This window comes from Podarcis melisellensis (genome assembly GCF_964234715.1).
Source record: "Podarcis melisellensis genome assembly, chromosome: Z".
NCBI lineage: Eukaryota > Metazoa > Chordata > Lepidosauria > Squamata > Lacertidae > Podarcis > Podarcis melisellensis.
The window spans coordinates 41,809,879-41,830,142 of NC_138547.1; the positions used below are offsets into that span (position 1 = coordinate 41,809,879).

At 40.5% G+C, this 20,264-nt stretch overlaps 2 protein-coding genes across 6 annotated transcripts in view; one reads left to right on the forward strand and one right to left on the reverse strand.

Annotated features, from left to right (window-relative positions):
- The window catches only part of LOC309362143 (uncharacterized protein), a gene marked incomplete at its 5' end in the record, with an annotated part of 156,393 nt that overhangs the window by 97,158 nt on the left and 38,971 nt on the right, over positions 1 to 20,264 (reverse strand). The window lies entirely within an intron of this gene.
- LOC309362155 (uncharacterized protein) overlaps positions 3,666 to 20,264 on the forward strand; it is a 103,318-nt gene continuing 86,719 nt past the window's right edge. For both annotated transcript variants that reach the window (XM_081897708.1, XM_081897710.1), the window contains exon 1: positions 3,666 to 3,853. The gene's annotated coding sequence lies outside the window, so the exon portion shown is untranslated. The remainder of the gene's footprint in view (positions 3,854 to 20,264) is intronic.

Here is a 20,264-nt window from a genome sequence, read left to right on the forward strand (position 1 = left end):
AGAATGCAGCACACCATTACTCCCATCCCCTCCCCCCCCTCTTTATTCTGTTATGCTAAGGCTTGTAACAACTGTGGGGTTCCTGCAATACCAGGAACACAAGTTTAATTAACAGTTTGCGAACTAGCAAATTGTGATGTGGCCAGAGTCAAGTCCATACAGTAATATCAGACAGAAGTGCTCAGATGGGAGAATAAAACTATGTATGTTAGACCGAAGACAGGCATTAAAAGTGGGCAACCTTTGAGGCATTTTATTCATGGAACATCATCAACTTTGCTGCAGTTAACTTCAAAATCTCAAGGGGAATGTTCTCAACTGCTCAAGTATAAATCAAATATTCATAGTTCGGGACAGGTGGTTGGTTTCCATGTAATTAAAGATCTATATATTTTGGGAAGTAGTTTACCTGCCTGTCCACCTGTTCTCTATGAGTTTGGGCACCTGTCGAGCTACTGCTGATAAGTGTGACACCAAGGTTTCCCGAGATGGGGGAAGGAGCTTTGGTCAATTTTTGGGTGCTGCATGCCATTTTCAATCAAGATGGTGAACGGAAACATAATTTTGGCACGGCTTTGCCCTTTTTTGGCATAGGTTCAGCTGCCTCTCGAGATATTGCCATTAAACAGCAGTCTTCACTGACACTTTTAATTATTTTTTTCCATAGAATTCAAGGTTCTCTCCTACATGGTTCCCTCCCACCCTAATTTTGTCATCACAACAACCCATTGAGATAGGCCAGACTGAGAGAGCATGACTGGGCCAAGGTTTGCTAGTGAATCTTGTGTCTTCTCATTTGTCACCACAGTGGCTCTCAGCACTATATGAAAATTAAATTAATTTACCCTTTTTGGTTTATAATCAGTATGTTTGCCAGGAACTTAGAACCAGTGTCATTTTCATTGCAAAGCATTAGCCTTTTATGTGAATCATAACCCAGGAGACAGTACCATGCTGGGCTGTCAAACAAGTTAATATTCAAGACAGTACACTTTTTCAACTGAAAGAGCAGCAAGGCTTTAGCCACACTTCCTCTTGTGCCACTGCCCCCCCCCCCGCCCCAGGAAACCTGCTCCTTAGTGCTCAGTCAGACCAAATGACAACTCAGGTTTTCCCTGGATTGCCATTTGTTCCGATCTATCACTAAAGAGTGGGTTTTTCCTTGCAGAGTAGGGCAGCAAGGGGAGAACTGCTTGGACCCATGTATGGCACCAGTGGATGTGTATATGAGCCCTAAATCTGATCCACTCTTGCCTGCTATGTTGAGTATTCAGGGTGCTGTGGTCTTCTCAGATAAAAAAAGGTTCGCTTCAATTTTCTATATCGTTTTTGTGCATAATGACTATTATGGAACAGGATTATATGAACATACAGTGGTACCTCGGGTTACATACGCTTCAGGTTACATACGCTTCAGGTTACAGACTCCACTAACCCAGAAATATTACCTTGGTTAATAACTTTGCTTCAGAATGAGAACAGAAATCGTGCGGCGACGGCGGCACGGGGGCAACAGCAGGAGGCCCCATTAGCTAAAGTGGTGCTTCAGGTTAAGAACAGTTTCAAGTTAAGAACGGACCTCCGGAACGAATTAAGTTCTTAACCTGAGGTACCACTGTACTAGAACAGGCTCAGTCACTTCAGAGCATGCCAGATAGAGAAGCTATGGTTGCAAAGTAGCACCATCTAATGGCTTTATACTGTCATTGCAAGACTGGAAAGCAAATAAAATAAAGTACAATGGTACCTCTGGTTACGTACTTAATTCGTTCCGAAGGTCCGTTCTCAACCTGAAACTGTTCTTAACCTGAAGCACCACTTTAACTAATGGGGCCTTCTGCTGCTGCCGCACCGCTGCTGCGCGATTTCTGTTCTCATCCTGAAGCAAAGTTCTTAACCCGAGGTACTATTTCTGGGTTAGCGGAGTCTGTAACCTGAAGCGTATGTAACCCGAGGTACCACTGTAAGCTGATCCAAGACTGGAATTCCACAAACAATTCAGTAGTTGGCAGGCATGTCAGGAGAACTCTTTAAAAACTTTTAAGAGTTTTATTCTGTCTTAATAAAACAGAAAAGAAAAAACCACTGCAACCAACCAGCCACACACATCCTTCTCACTTCTCTCTAGTGATATCTGAACTTAAAGACATTCAAGATTTATAAGTTCACAGGTGTGGTTCATTTCCTTAGAGAAGCATTGTGCAGTGCTCCACTCCAATAAGTAATTACTGCTGCTTAGGTGCACCGGGCACAATCACTACACCTGTGGTTGTGCTAAACCAGGGACAATCGTAATCATTATGGCTATTATTCTTATTCTACAACTGCAAATGAGGTGATCTAGGGTCTGATGTAATTAGCTTCTCAAACACTACAAGAGTCCCTTTTCTGATAGTCACACTCTCCACTTATACTGGCACACAAAAGTAACCATACAGACCTCCACAAATGAATTCATGGCACTTGTGTGCTGCTCCATAACAAAAAATTCTCTGGGCAGCTTATGTAGGAAAACAAATTAAATATGAAAACAAGACATGAACCCAAGCCAAAATAAAAAGCAACAAAAACAAAACTCACCATACTCCAAAAGTTAAAATAAGGAGATATTATGATGGAGATATATATGATGTCCATAAATAATGGTTGAGCAGAAAGATCTTCACCTGGTGCCAAAGGGACCGAAAGGAGGGTACCTCGCTGGGACAGCTGTTTGGTAGCCAAGATGCCACTATTAAAAGTCCCTCTTCTCACTGGTGCTAACCCACCTTACAGTACTTCCTTTGGTGGGGGAACTCAGAGGAGAACCTCCAAAACAATACAGTGGTACCTCGGGTTGCATACGCTTCAGGTTACAGACTCCGCTAACCCAAAAATAGTACCTCGGGTTAAGAACTTTGCTTCAGGATGAGAACAGAAATTGCGCTGTGGTGGCGCAGCAGCAGTGGGAGGCCCCATTAGCTAAAGTGGTGCTTCAGGTTAAGAACAGTTTCAGGTTAAGAATGGACCTCTGGAACGAATTAAGAACTTAATCCGAGGTACCACTGTATTAAGATCAGAATTGTTACATATTGGAGGAGGTGATATTTCAGGTAACCTGGTCTCAAGCCATTGAGGGTGTTGAAATCTTGAAACCAAATAATTCAATGTCACAGGAAAACATGTGAGCCATGAAATCCCTGCTCAAACAAAATGTCACATCAGCCATAAATTCACTAAACAAGCCATAACAAGTTACACCTACTTCAGACTCAGTCCACTACCCGATCTGCCAATATGGGATTAATAATACAGACCTAACACACAGGGTGGTTGAAAGAGCTCTCAAAACCTTTGAAATGTGCCATACAATAGTAAATATTGTTACTCCAGTCCAATAGCTGTCCCCAGTTCCTACAAGTGAATGTGAACAGGGGCAGGGCAGGGGCAGAAATTCCATGGCAAAATTCAAAACAAAAACATTTTTAGCAGTGTCCATTATATAACATAGGGGCAAGAAACAGAAGCTATTGCCCAAGGCATTTGCAGCAACTTCTTTCCAGCTCTGAAGGAAAAATAAGCTTATCAGGAGCAGGCAAGCGTCATAACCTCACTCGCTGTGTACCAACAAATGACCAGGGACATGTTCTTTCAATAATAGAATGGGTAGAAATTGAGGGAATGTATAGGTAAAGGTAAAGGTACCCCTGCCCGTACGGGCCAGTCTTGCCAGACTCTAGGGTTGTGCGCTCATCTCACTCTATAGGCCGGGAGCCAGCGCTGTCCGCAGACACTTCCGGGTCACGTGGCCAGCATGACAAGCTGCATCTGGCGAGCCAGCGCAGCACACGGAACGCCGTTTACCTTCCCGCTGGTAAGCGGTCCCTATTTATCTAATTGCACCCGGGGGTGCTTTCGAACTGCTAGGTTGGCAGGCGCTGGGACCGAACGACGGGAGCGCACCCCGCCGCGGGGATTCGAACCGCTGACCATACGATCGGCAAGTCCTAGGCGCTGGTGTTTTACCCACAGCGCCACCCGCGTCCCTCGAGGGAATGTATACTGACAGTTAAACTGGAAGAACAACCTTACAGAGTAAGGGGCAGCTGTGTAGTGATAATCTAGGATGGTGCCTGAAAGCTACTTTTTCTTATAATGCTCTCAGTAAGCAAAGACTTCTGAGTAATAAAGGGGTTATGTTCCTGCTTAAAGTTTATAATGCATTGGGGTGGGGAAAATCAGATAGGCATCAGATAGGAGTGGTTGGGGAATCTGTGACCCTCCAGATATGGCTGGACACCAGTCATCCCCGCTTATTGACCATACTAGTTGGGGGCGATGGAAGTTGGAAACCACCATCTGAAGGGCCACTTATTTCCCATCCTTTATTCAAAGGTTGCAGCTGCAGATTTCAGTCTAGTGTGCTCACTTCATCTCAGCAGAAGCAAGCCTAACTTGGCAACAATTAATTTCAAAAGTATTCCTAGGTCAATCAAAAGGCAAATTTGTAAAAGCTTTTTTTTTTAAAGGCTACTGTAATTTCTAGCACTTCCTACTCACATGGAAGAGCAATACGGGCATGGAAATCATATATAGTCTGTCTACCTATTGTTGCTTAGAAAACAAAAACATCAAAGTGTTTTGTGGCACCCTAAGACTGACAAATTTATTGGAACAGAAGCTTTCATGGGCAAGAATTGGCTTTTAGGTTAGGGTTACCAGACGTCCCCAGTTCCTGGGGACAGTCCCCGGATTTGCAAATTTGTCCCTGGACAAATTCTGTCCCTGGAATATTTCCAGATTTGCAAATCTGTCCCTGGGAAACGTGGCAACGGCAGCCTTAGCAGCCCGGAGCCAGCCTGTTAGCGGAGTTGGCTCTGGCTGGCTTCAGGAGCTGCTTGCTGCCTGCCATTTTTCCTGCGACACGGCAGCAAGCAGCTCCTGTAGCCAGCCAGAGCAAACTGCACTACCAGGCTGGCCCCTCCTGGGCAATGGCTGCCTGCCTGTGACTCCCGAGCCTCTTCTGATCTGTCAAAACAAAGGGGGAAGGGGATTAAGACTTTCTGGGAGATGATCTATAATGAAATGAAAAAGGTATTTAAATATACCTTTCTGAAGAAACCAGAGGCCTTTCTCCTGGGCATGGTCGGCCAATTGGTGCCAAAGAAGGATAGAACTTTCTTTATGTATGCTACAACAGCAGCAAGAATACTTATTGCAAAGTACTGGAAGACGCAAGATTTACCCACCCGGGAAGAATGGCAGATGAAGGTGATGGACTACATGGAAATGGCGGAAATGACTGGCAGAATCCGAGACCAGGGAGAAGAGTTGGTGGAAGAAGATTGGAAGAAATTTAAAGTTTATTTGCAGAAACATTGTAAAATTAAGGAATGTTAGAAGGATGCTGGAATGAAATTATGTGGTTTTAGTGGAAATGTTATAAAGGATTAAGTAAAAATAGATTGTTAATTGGTGAAAGGAGAGAATGTAAAGTTACATCATATTAAGATAAATTATAGAACAAAAATTGGGAAAGATGGAAAGGATTTGCTGAAATAGCTAACTGAACTAGAATACAAAAAAGGGAGGTGTGAGGAGGTCAAGGAAACAAGCAAATGAAAGATAAGTTATGGGAAGGTTCAATTTCTTTTTTAATTGTTTATATTTTTCTGTTTTTTTATTGTGATGTGTTGCCTTGTTTTTGTTTAATTTGGTGTTTTTTCTTCTTTTCTTTTTGTAACCTTTAAAACTTCAATAAATATTATTTTTTAAAAAAACAAAGGGGGAAGGAGATCAGGGGAGGCTTGGGAGTCATGGGTGGGTGGCGCGCTGTTGCCCAGTTTTTAAAAAACTGAATTTATGTTTCACAGGGTGTGAAAGAAGGGCTTTGCACCTTTATACAATATGCACGTCTGCTTGGCCCAGGGTTTTTTGCTTCGCTATCCCCACTACTGACTCCCTGTTGCTACTCAGCTTCCAAAAAAAAAAAAGTGTCCCCGGATTCATTGAAAAAAATCTGGTAACCACATGTTAGGTACTTGTGACAAACTGCAGCTTTAACGTATATAAAACAGTAAGCATCACCATTCACAAAACAGTGATGACTTTAAAACAAACATTCTGGCATTGGCAGGGGTGGACTTTGGTCTTCCAAATTTCAGCAGCTCTCTGTGCGAAGCCAAAACCCACCCCACCCCACCCCCTTCCATTCTGCTCATTTCACTATATCAGAGTTGCAACACCTTGCAGCCCCCCTAGGCTCAGTGCCCAGTTCGGTAGAACTGGTCATGCTGCCCTAAAACCGCCTCTGGCACTGGTAAGGAAAAGATAAAAACCTTTTATCTTGATTCAGGCCACAGGTGATTTAATTTCACATGTAGTTGCTTTCTCACAGTCAGACAGAGATAGTAGCCCTCCTTCCTAATCAAGTTTATGATACAATTTCCTTTGAAAAATCTATGGACTTAATGGAAGCAAGGGTTAACTTGACCCTTCCATAGTTCTGTGCTCACACGTGGCCTTGGGTAAATCACACTCTTTTAACCCCACATTTCCTAATGTGTGTAACATGTAAACAGTGCAACCCAGGACTAGGTAGGTGGATTGTGTACTTAACCAAAAAAAAGAAAGAAAAAACACACCACCACCACCACCCACACTGATTTATCGCTTGAGGCTACAATTCGCAGAAGGCAGCAAATGAAACGGTTCTGGTTTTAGTGACATAAAACTTTTAACACCAAGCCTGTAATTTTGTTCCAAGAGGATTCTTGCTACTAGCCTTGCTAAAATTGGATTATCTTATCACATGTTAGTCTACTGCTTTCTTTACTAACAAATTAAAAAGTCTGGTCATCAGTTAGCCACACACACACCTTGCAGAGATAAGTATTGATTTTCTGCTCCACAGAAACAAAGCCTTAGATGTTCTGTTAAATGATTGACTGCAGCTGAGAGCCCTTCTTAAAAGCAGAGATCTTAAAATACATTTGTCATGCCCACATCCTAACAGCTTCTGTACACATGGTTCTCACTGTTCTAGATGGTGCTCTGGCACACCTTCCCACAAGTTAGTTTGTGAATGTAAACTGAATCACAGGAAGTATAAATGATGGTTACCTCTTCCCTTACATAAGTCAGACCAGTACAATTTATTATCTATCTCTGTGTGTACACTGCCAAACACATACAATGGTACCCTGGGTTACAGACGCTTTAGGTTGCAGACTCCGCTAACCCAGAAATATTACCTTGGGTTAAGAACTTTGCTTCAGGATGAGAACAGAAATCGCACAGCGGTGGCGCAGCGACAGCAGGAGGCCCTATTAGCTAAAGTGGTGCTTCAGGTTAAGAACAGTTTCAGGTTAAGAACAGACCTCCAGAACAAATTAAGATTTTTTTTTAATAGAATATTTATTAAGGTTTTTAATAATAATACAATAAAGAAAAAAAGAAAAAAGAATAAAAAATAGTAACAAAAATACAGAAGTAAAAATAATTAAAAAGAAAAAAAAGAAAACATACAGATTTTCCATTTCTCATTTTCCTTTAACATGTTTCCGGACCTCCTCATACCTCTCTTTTTTGTATTCCAATTCAAATTGTTAGTTCAGCAAATCCTTGCCATTAAGTTTTAACCTGTTTCTAAGCCTATTTCTCATATTCCCTTAAAACATTACAGCTGGAAAACCACTTAATTTCTATCCAACATCATTCTAACATTCATTAATTTTGCAGTGTTTCTGTAGATAGTCTTTAAATTTCTTCCAATCTTCTTCCGCTGACTCTTCTCCCTGGTATTGGATTCTGCCAGTCATTTCTGCCAATCCCATATAGTCCATCACCTTCGTCTGCCATTCTTCCAGAGTGGGTAGATCTTGTGTCTTCCAGTACTTTGCAATAAGTATTCTTGCTGCTGTTGTAGCATACATAAAGAAAGTTCTATCCTTCTTTGGCACCAATTGGCCGACCATGCCCAGGAGAAAGGCCTCTGGTTTCTTCAGGAAGGTATATTTAAATACCTTTTTCATTTCATTGTAAATCATTTCCCAGAAAGCCTTAATCCTGGGCACGTCCACCAAAGGTGAAAGAATGTAGCTTCATTTTCTTTACATTTCCAACATTTATTGTCGGGCAAATGATAGATTTTTGCAAGCTTGACTGGGGTCATGTACCACCTGTATATCATTTTCATAATATTCTCTTTTAAGGCCAGAACAAATTAAGATCTTAACCAGAGGTACCACTGTATATCTATAGTCAAGGCATATGCTGTCCCCTAGTTGGGTAAAAGTGTTCAATAAAAGAAGAGGCAAGTGTGTCTGTGCAGAGGAGAAATTACTGTTTTGCTCATTCCTTTGAAGCCTTCAGTGACTAACGTTAACATTATATTGTCAAAAATTCAGCAGGCCTCTGAAGGATGCATTGTGTTTGTGAGCAAACACATTTGCATCTCAAGAAATCTGAGGTTTATGCAATGAGTAGATTTAAAGGGAAGAAAACACATGTTGTTTATGCCAGATGAGCATCCATGCTTGCTGTTTTCCTCCTACATTCAACATTCAATTCACCTGGGAGGGAAGGGAAGGAATTTACTGCATGCATAGAAGAAAAAGGGAACAAAGCCCCATAGAGATGTGCAGAACAGAAAGTTGCCTTATACTGTAGTGAGAACATTGCTCCATCTAGCTTAATGTTGTCTGCACTAACTGGCAGCATCTCTCCAGGGTTTCAAACAGGAATCTCTCTGAGCCCCACCTGGAGATGCCAGGGATTGAACCTGGGACCTTCTGCATGGAAGGCAGGTGCTCTATCACTCAGCTACAGCCCATTCCAGGTGGATCTGTCCTAGGTATGCAGGATGATACCCTACCCTTTCAAGATGAAAACCTTTATCACCATTTGGCCATATATAAGTGTTTATCTGTGCTTCTCACTAACCTGCTCCCTTTGTCAGTCAAATAATAATGTGTGTGCAACACCATTTTGGAAGCATTATCACAGAATCATAGAACTGTAGAGTTGGGACCCCAAGGCCCACCTAGTCCAACATCCCACAATGCAGGAATCTCAACTAAAGCATCCCTGGCAGATGGTTATCCTGTCTGCTTAAAAATCTCCAAGGAAGGAGAGTCCACCGTCTTCTGATGGAGTCCATTCCACTGTTGAACAGCTCTTACCGTCAGAAAGTTCTTCCTGATGTTTAGTCAGAATTTCCTTTCTTGTAACTTGAATCCAATGCTTCAGGTCCTAGCTCCAGAGTAAGTTAGGTATAATTAAATTTGTGCCCCAATTCTTAACCTCCATTCTCAACGCATTCCTAGAGTTGATTAGCTGTTGATGGCTTACTTTATAATTAACATTTTCAAATTTCTGTACATAAGTCAATGATCCTGAAACATCTATGGCTGGCCTTTCTAACATTTTCAACATCGATAATCCTGTAAAAAAAACCCACCCAGTTATGTAGAGCTTTAATTTTCTTAAATGTTACCAAAGGAAGAAGTGGCTGAGCTATACATACAGAAGCAAGTATCCGTCTCAAGATTCAATGATGGAGTACATTATATTAAGTAAATGACAATTGACAATAGGATCTATCAAAACAATGGGTCTTAAGTTTTCCCTGGCAACTTCCAGTATTCAAAGCTTATTTGTTGGCATCTTTGATACTTCTAAAGCAAGCAAGCAAGCAAGCAAGCAAGCAAGCAAGCAAGCAAGCAAACAAACAAATTGAAACCTTTCATTTTACTCTAGGACCAGCTAATTCAATGACATAGTCATATCATAAAAATAAAATCTTATTATTAATAGTTACTAGAACAAAAAGGCTCAGAAACATTTTTTGCATAGAGTGTTTGTGGTTTTTTGTTTTTTAATGTCCACAAGAAGTGCCGTGAAGGGTTAGGTGTCCCTTTCAATGAAACCATTTGGATTTACAAATAGAAAAATACATTTTAGCCAATCTATAATGAACTACCAGAATGGGAATGCATTTTGAACTTTCTGCCTCAGGCCACTGACCACCTCTTTCTCACACAAATAATAACTAGCGTTTAGTGTTTTTTAAGCAGCACATGTCTTTAAAGGCACCCAGGCAGAAGCACTCTGGAGCAGATCCCTGCTAGGTAAGCAGAATGAAATGTGTGATGATTAGATGACACCTCTAAGAAGTGCCCTGATTAATCAGGCCAAAGGTCCAGCTATCTATCTGCTCTGTGGGCAATCTGATGCTTAAAGGAAGCATGCAAGTGAGAGCTGACAGCAGTGGTCTCTGCCTCCTTGCGATTACTAGCCACTTCACCTGGAAAACAGAGAAACTCTTTCGTACTTAAAGCTACTAATATGCTACATTTTAAGGTGTTTGAGGACTCTTCATTGCTTTTATTCCTTTGGCTTAGAAAGTTTAGGAACCTCTTCAACACTTTATGCTATGTTTTCCCCAACACCATGTATCTGATGAAGTACACTGTTGTCTTCAAAAATATCATGATGCAGCAATCCCATTTGTTTTGTAAGGTGCACAAGCACTCCTCTTCTCCACCCACCCACAATACTTTATTGTTTTCACTTGTTTATACAAGGAACAACAATCAGCAGTAAACAATCCAACACACCCCAGCAGAAGCACCTAGTGTCTATTTACATATAACATTAGACTGCTCTTCTAACAAACTGTACGTTCTCTCCTGTTGCTCTGCCACTCCCTCTACACCTGGGCAGTTTCTGCTTAGTGAGAAGAGAGCTTAACTATGACTCCCAGTTCAGATAATATGCTAAGCCAAACTCTGGTTTAGCTTGGAGCTTATCCAAACTCACATTTCCTCCATGCTTTTCAGGTATTGTCCACACTTTATAGCTCTGTGTCCAAGCCCTCTTTTTAAATTTTTGCTCCAGAGCTCTCCCCACATAAACCCACTTTAAATCTGAATCAGACCAAACAGCAATATGAAGAAAACCTGAATTGCTGTTGGCTGCACTTTGGCTTTAAAGAGTGGGTTTCTGATGCAAAAAATAAAAAATAAAAGAGTGCTCGGAGACAGAGCTTTAATTTATTTATTTATTTATTTATAATTTGTAATTTATTTATTGCTACACCGCCCTTTTCCCAATGATCATAGGGTGGTTTACAATACTGTGCAGTCTGGTGTCTCAAAAGAGAAGAGCAAAAGATAAGAAGCATGGATAAGCCCTCAGTGTGGCAGTTAAAACCAGATGCAAACTCTTCTCCGAGAGCCCTCCCATTTGTATTGTGTTGGTTAACCATTGTTTCACTTTCCATGTTGTGCAAACTATCCTATTATGTCAGGAACATTAAACATATAACATTAGCTCAGTTGACAGAGCATGAGAATCTTAATCTCAGGACCATGGGTTCAAGCACTGTCACACTGGGCAAAAGATTCCTGCATTTGGGGGGTTGGACTAGATGACCCTTGTGGTCCCTTCCAACTCTACAGTTCTATGATCCTGTGATTAGGGCTTACCAGGGATTGTCATTTCAAAGCCCAGTTATTGCTTTTTCCAAAAGACCCATGATTGAGGCCAGAAGTAGCAATTCATACTCTTGAAGGTATGTGTGAGAGAGATTCTGTGGTTGAACCATGGTAAAGCAATCACCAGTTGTATCTGCATTTAGCCGAATACGTAACATAATACCAACCCTTCATGTGATTATCATGATAAGAATGAGATTATAAACGTTACACTGCAGATCAGGCTGCTACTGGGAGATTGGATAAATAGGTTCAAATTTGTGTTAATAAGAAATTGGTATCCTTTGTATCAGCGCATCGTGAATTCTCATAGATTAAAATGACACCTCCTTTCCAATTACTGTAGGCTTAAGTTATCCTGATATTTTCAGAGATGAACATACAATTATACAGATTTAAAAATAAGTATATTTTCCACTCAATTAGTAACCATTTCATTTTCTGTACTGTTTCAGAGTGTGAAACAGCGAGCCAACATGATGATGGAAAGCAGCTGAAGTGGGGAGCTTTTAAGAGAATACACTCTAACAGCACACATAACATTTGAATACATAACAAAAGTTTCCAGTCTATATGCCTTTCTGCCAGGGAGCCAACCAGCAAGAATTCACACAAAGTGAAGTTAGTTCTTTATTAAGTAAGGCCTGCTCAGGTCTTTATTAAGTAAGGCCTGCTCAGGTCTCGGTATGTCTTGCCCCTATGAGGGAGTTGTGGACACTTGAACTCTAAGGCAAAGAGACACTTAACTCTTAAGATCACTTTTGCACCATACATTCAGAGCACATTACTTCACCCGAAGAATCCTGGGAACATCTCACAGAGCTACAATTCTCAGCACCCTGAACAAAATATAATTGCCAGGATTCTTTGGTGGAAACCATGGGCTTTAAATGTGTATTAAATGTGCTTTAAATGTATGGTGTGAATGTGACCTATATCAAATGTCAGAGAGGAAGGATTTGGCGGTGGAAAGAATAGCAGAAATAGAGAAGTATTTTTAAAATAAATCTCATTGGAATTGCATTTTTAAAATAGAGGGTTTAATACTCTGAAATCATGAGGATTTCCTAAATCCTGAATCATGAGGTCTACCTAAAGAATTTTAATGGACTTTCCATGAACCAAGTCTGCTCAATCAATGTTTTGATATTTTCTGCATGCTAATTAAAAAACAGTGCTTGCTAGATAACAGAGGTTTCTGCAAGATCATCCAAGTTCAACTTTGCTGTACCTAAGCTGCTAAGTAACTTGTCAGCAATGGTAAACAAGGCTACCAAGATAAGAATTTGCACCCACAGCAGAAGAATTACATTCACTGAATTTAAATCATGGCAACAATGAAACACCCTGCAGTGAGATCCTAAACATGTTTACTTAGAATTAAAACTAAATTCAATTAGACTTAAAGGTAAAGGTAAAGGTACCCCTGACCGTTAGGTCCAGTCACGGACAACTCTGGGGTTGCGGCAGTCATCTTGCTCTACAGGCCGAGGGAGCCGGCGTTTGCTCACAGACAGCTTCTGGGTCATGTGGCCAGCATGACTAAGCCGCTTCTGGTGAACCAGAGCAGCGCACAGAAACTTATTGCCACGTAAATGTGCTCAGGATTGCATTGTGTGTGCGTCTTGTCATTTTTCCTAGATCAGCAAATTAATTCACATAACAAAAATTACAACAGAGTGTGAACAGCAGAGAGGAAAAAGATGTGAACATTTCTCCATCACTGAAGTAGCCAAGCAGTGCATGATCAAAGTTAGTACAAAGAAGTACAAAATGCAACAAGCAGTGCCATAAATTGACTGCAATCCACCTCTATATTCTATGCTATAATACCCTTTGACACCCAGGAGTCTTCCATAGAAAACTGCAGTTTTGAGGGTTCACAAAACAAAGAATTAAATCTAATTTTGAAACATCAGTACATTAGTTTAAACTTTTAAAATATAGTACGTTGAAATTTATTTGCAAAGTAGGCAGATTTTAAATAATTATAGGTTTGATTCTTTTTAATCAGCAGCAGTAAGATTCTGAAGGCATGCACATTATATTATTCAAGGAACAACTGAATCATCATGCAATCTTTAGGAGGCAGATGCCGGATATTAAGAAAACCTTCCATCCATGGAGCAAGTTGGAAGAATGTTAACAGTCATCTCTCCTATGCAGAATGCTGACTTAGCAAGTCTGTATGTGAAACATTACATTCTTTATCAGAGTATGAACCACACATAAGGGTTGTTTTTTAAAAAAAAATAGTGCAAAATATGAGAATAAAGATTAAGACCAAGACCAAGCAAAGAGTCAAAAACTTCTCCAGTGAGGTAAAACACCTTTGGACCAATATATTTCTGGGAATCTCAAGAATGAACACTGAAGGTGGGAGGAAGACATTAAGTGATCATAGATGTCAGACACTTGGCATCTGCCACCACAGGATAGTTTTGTTTATATAAGGGCTTTCTATCATGGTTAGGAGGAAACTCGACAAATTCCACACATCAATTTTTATTACTAATGTCTGCACTGCAAGCACAGGGAGGCAACCTAAGTGGTGTTTTGTTCTTATAAACATTCAGCTCAATGCTAAATATGTTAACCCAGAAATGGGGCTGTTTCCTGAGATGTTTGCCTGGGAACAAAAAGTTTTAGTTTCTGCACATCTTTTTAAATTGAATTTAGGTTCACAACCTAAACTTAAGCCTAAAATCTTCCTGTATGCCTATATAAATCAAATTAACAGCTATTTGATCAAGCAACTTTTTTTTTTAATCATCTGACAGCCCAAGTTATAAGCAAGTAGAAAAAGAACCAAAGTGGTTAAATGTAAGAGGGAAAGCTTTAAAAAAAATAAGGATCTAATGAATGGATACTTTTGCATCTGTTGTCTGCAACTAAAAAGGCTCAGATAAAAACTTGAAAAAAATCCATTCCTCCCCACTGCCAAGAAAATCCCCAAACACCCTGCTACATCGTGCACTACAATTTGATGGCATTCCATCCTGAATCTCACAACATAATTGAGTAAGAACTGATGTCTTCTTTTTAGGATACAGTCAAGACTGAGTTCTTCATAGCATCATAGCATCCTCATTCTTGGATGTAGTGTACATTGTTTTCTATCTTCCTTCTGCATGCATGCACGCACACACACACACACACACACACACACGTACATGTGTGTATGTGGTCATATTCTTCTACCCAGGATTACTGCAGGATCTTAATGGCAGGCTCTACACTCCATGGTGCCTCAGTATTCTTCAGGCATGAATTTATGCACACTAGACTAAACTGATGATGTATCTACTCAGCACTAGTGAGCATCTCTGGGAAGAGGGATGAGACCTGAAGAATGACATCTCTAGAACACACATGAATATATTCCCCGCCCCCCCTACCAAAAAAAATACTTCCAGAAAATATCAAAAAGCAAAACTGGGTGCAGTGATTTACAAGAAAACCAAGATGGTCCCCGGTAAACAGGGATTGGAGGAGGGAAAATACTGTTAGGCTTTATTTATCAGAAATGACCTGTCATGCCTATTTAATAACTACAACCACTTGCATATTTTAGGGAGCAAAAAACATTGCACTGTTGCCTAACAGTATTGTGATTTGCATATATAGTTTATTACAAGCTGCAACAACTCAGAGACACAGCAAGTATGCCAATGAAAAAAAATGTTTCCGGCTTTGGTTTTTATTAAGGACAAATTAGATATTTCTGAATTGCTTTTAATGTCTGCAGACAGTGCTGCTCTCTCTTGGGCATGTCTTATTTATTTGGATATGTTAAAGCCTGCCTCATCCTGAGGCTTCCCACAAAAAGCAACAACTTGTAGTATAACACAAGAATGCTAAATATATGTTTTAATAGCACCGTATTAGCTTACCCCAGCCAGATTAAACATTAAAAAACCAAGATGAAATTGTTTGATCTTGTCACCTCTCTTTTTTAGGGTGTGAAAAATATGCTGACCACACTCAGTGATACCTCACTTTTTCAACTTACCTTGGTTATACAGTGTCAGTGATTACTTTGCATTTGCCCATAGAGAGATCCCATAACACAGACAAAGTTTAAATCTACTTCCTCTTCATTTGAGTGAAGTCACATTATGTGCCTCTTAATCCACAATCCTAGTCCAACACTCTAACCATTACAACCAGCCTGGAATGAATAAAAATGCCTTCAACTGGGACTGAAAGGTCACCAATAAGAGGGAGGGATCAAATTCACAGAGGTGGTTCCAACTGGGGTGATACCACTGAGAAGGCCATGCCCTGAGTCATCATGGCACATACTCCACCAGAAGTGAATCTACCAACAGGGCATCTCCCATGCAGCAGAGGTAAGAGGACAGAAAAACAGAGGAATTCTTGCAAGCCACCCTTTCCTTAGATGCAGTCCACTAAGGACAGACTCTCTACCTTCCACTTCCAGAAGCACTTTTTGGCTTTCCTGCTTGGGTTGCCTTTTAATAGCTGTGAGTAAGCAGGCATGGAATGTTTTTTATTCCTATATAAAATACATTTTAATTGTTTTTCTTTTTCTTTTTAGTGCACCCCCTCCACCCAAAAAAGTCCATTACCTGTCTCAAATCTTAGGGAAACATAATAAAGTATCTGGTTTAACCCCCTACGTATCGTCCAGTGGATGGAATTGACTATGTGTTTTTGAATAATTCTTTGCTCACATAGCTTACGAATATACAGGTCAGCTGAGACAGGGTGGGGAGTGGGGTTGGTGTTACATGCCAATGTACTCTTGACAATGCAAACTGCCTTTTGCTACTAAAATGGAGAACTGCAAAAAAAAACCCACCAAAAAACACACACACACCCCAAAACCCACCTTTCTTTGAAAAAAGGTGGTGTGTTTTGACTATTTGTTCCTACTAAATCACACACACATTTCTGTGGGACATTCAATAATCATATATAAAGCAAGTCACATCCTGCTTCTTAGAGAATACTCCACAGTGCAACATCAGAACACCCACATAACTCTTTTCTCTCCCCCTCTTCCCCGCCTTGGTAAACAGAGCCCTATGATTAAAGTCTGAGCTCCCATGGTTATCACGCACACAAGTATGCATTACACATACTGTCTCAGCAGGTCCTCATTATGTAGTCACAGCATAGAAAAAATAAATGCCTCACTGAACAAGGCGGAAGGGGGAGATTTTTCACTAGCTGTGTGGAAAAGCATTAACAATTTAGAGAAAAGGACAAAAGGTAGGATGACCACATTTCCTTTTTTTAATCCCCATTTTCAGAATGTTTACTGATAGAGCAGAATAAATGCTTCGCAGTGAGAAAAAGTGCTCTCTAGAGGTTTTACACTAAACAGTTTTGTTAGGTACTAGCTTATTGGCTAGCTGTGAAACCTTGTCGTTTCTTCTGCTGTTTTGGGTGATGATGGTGATGGTGAATAATAATAATAATAATAATAATAATAATAATAATAATAATATTAAAACTTGGACTAAGGACTGCGACACCAGAATAAATTATTAATTCGGGTTAAAGCAGAAATAACAATCTGTTCTTTAAATATTTAAATGGTAAAAATGACAAATGTCAGGTGCCCCAGAGAGACACTGAAACACATATTTTGGAAACACCGTCTACTGCTCACAGTATATTGAACCCATACCTGTATGTTTAACCCATTGCTTTTAGAAAACAAAGCCAAAATTTCATCACTTCATTTTGTTGATCAGGGACCTTCATTCAAAACCTTCAGATGCTGTGTTCAACGTAATTTCTTTCCCAAAGAATTACAGGTGAATTGACACTTGTAAAAAATTACAGGTGTAGAGACAGAAGACTGCCTGTCTGCCAGTGGCGGAGCATTCCTCACTGGCGCCCAGGGTGGGGCGCCATGGTGGTGAGGTGCACGGCTGGAGCAACCCTTGCCCACTGGAGCTGAGTGGGGAACCCGGCTAGCCAATGCGGCCAATAACACCCTGCTTTGAGGGGCACACTCACAGTGCTCCTGCGAGCCCAGCACTCTGCAGCATTTAGAGAGGCTGATGCATTTTAGGCCTCTATCACACCCACTGAGTTTCTATAACTTTTAAACCCAAGGCCAGGCTACTGAGGCACTTTTCAGACCATTGCTGTTTTTGCAGGTGGGATTCAATCACATGCCTGTAAACTCACACCACACAATTAAAGTGGATTTGGTGCATTTCTGCAACAAATATGAAAAACCAAGTTTTTGTTTTATGGAAAGTGAAGGGTAAATGTTTTCCCCCAAAATAAATCAGAGCAAATGCTTTACTAAGCAACTTGACTTACTTGCAAAGGTTAACAATGTTATCGTGACATCAGGGCACTTCAGCTATTGAAAGCAAGGATGCAGGGTTATCAGGAACAATGCTCAGCAACATGCACATCTTGACATATACTTGAATCCTTAGGTAGGGACCTAAAATATGTGGGCATTATGTCCAATAAAAATCTAATTAACTTTAGTTTGAGAAGGCAAGGTTAAATGTGCTTGAGAAAGCCATATATGATTGAGGGAGCAGTTGGTCAGCGGGCAATAACAAACCACTTCAGTTTTCAGTACATTGCTATATATTGTGCACCAAGGATGAGCCAAGGATGCTTTGCAGATAGATTCTATTTTTGCAATATTTGAGGAACATTTAGAAATCTTATTAATTCTATTTATCATGTTATTCTTGGTGGGGGGAGAGAGAGAGAAAGAAAGAAGGATTGCTTTACTGTCGTGACTATTGCATACGTAGATGATAGAATTACCGCATTTTTCGCTCTATAAGACACACTTTTTCCCTCCTAAAAAGTAAGGGTTTCTCATAAATACAATAAAACAAGTAGACAAATAAAGAAAGTTATGAATCTAGAAGCATTCAGCAGAGGTGTAGCATGGGCAGGGCTGGGGGTGCCATCATCCTGGGGGCAGTTTTTTAGGGGGGCACAACAGTGTTGTGAGCTGTTGCATCCTTCTAACCCACCCTCCAACAGGAGAGAGGCTTGAGCAGGATGCAAAAGGCATTTGCACTGCCAGATCCATGCTGCTTTTGCTAGTCTCGCAAAGACTGGCTGGGCTTTGTTGAGCCTTTCAGTAAGCTTTGTGGCTAAGTGAGGATTCGAACCCTAGTCTCCAGCAGTCTAGCCACTACCCCAGATTACCAGCCTAGCCACTACCCCAGGTTCCTGTCACCAGGAACTCCCCAAGAGATTAATCAGACTTGCCCCTTTATTACCAACTCCAGTGAGGAAAACTGATTTCCAACTACTGTAGGTAGTCATTTTTTAACTACCCCACATGGCCTTGGGAATCTCATTAGCACCAGCATTTAGGGAGCTTTTTCTTTTCAAGATTACTGTATTTTTCGCTCTATAAGACGCACCAGGCCATAAGACACACCTAGTTGCTTTTTTAAAAAAATAATATTTATTACTTTTAGAAGTTACAAAAAAAGGAGAAGAAAGAAAAATAAAGACAAAAAATAAAGAAAACAAAAGAGAAGAAAAGCACCACAATACAATACAATATAATATACAAACAATATAAAACCCAACCTAAACCCATTAAACTAGACACATAAATAAAGCAAAACAAAAACAATTTAAAAAACATCTATCCTTTTCCATATTCTATCCTTCATTTCCTTGTTTCCTCGACCTCCTTGTAAATAACATATTTTTTAACCTTATTTCTCTTTAAAACTAAATTACTTATATATACTTAACTTCTGAAGAACTATGGATGGAGGCTCGTAACATTATACAGGAGGCAGCAACGAAAACCATCCCAATGAAAAGGAAATGCAAGAAAGCCAAGTGGCTGTCCAATGAGGCCTTACAAATAGCGGGGGAGAGAAGGCAAGCAAAATGCGAGGGAGATGGTGAAAGATACAGGAAATTGAATGCAGATTTCCAAAGAATAGCAAGGAGAGACAAGAAGACCTTCTTAAACGAGCAATGCAAAGAAATAGAGGAAAGCAATAGAATGGGAAGAACCAGAGATCTGTTCAAGAAAATTGGAGATATGAAAGGAACATTTCGTACAAAGATTTCCATAATAAAGGACAAAAGTGGAAAGGACCTAACAGAAGCAGAAGACATCAAGAAGAGGTGGCAAGAATACACAGAGGAATTATACCAGAAAGAAATGGATGTCTCGTATACCCCAGGTAGTGTGGTTGCTGACCTTGAGCCAGACATCCTGGAGAGTGAAGTCAAATGGGCCTTAGAAAGCACTGCAAATAACAAGGCCAGTGGAAGTGATGGTATTCCAGCTGAACTATTTAAAATTTTAAAAGATGATGCTGTTAAGGTGCTACACTCAATATGCCAGCAAATTTGGAAAACTCAGCAGTGGCCAGAGGATTGGAGAAGATCAGTCTACATCGCAATCCCAAAGAAGGGCAGTGCCAAAGAATGCTCCAACTACCGCACAATTGCACTCATTTCACACGCTAGCAAGGTTATGCTTAACATTCTACAAGGAAGGCTCAAGCAGTATGTGGACCGAGAACTCCCAGAAGTGCAAGCTGGATTTAGAAGAGGCAGAGGAACCAGAGACCAAATTGCAAACATGCGCTGGATTATGGAGAAAGCTAGAGAGTTCCAGAAAGACATCTACTTCTGCTTCATTGACTATGCAAAAGCCTTTGACTGTGTCGACCACGGCAAACTATGGCAAGTTCTTAAAGAAATGGGAGTGCCAGATCACCTCATCTGTCTCCTGAGAAATCTCTATGTGGGACAAGAAGCTACAGTTAGAACTGGATATGGAACAACTGA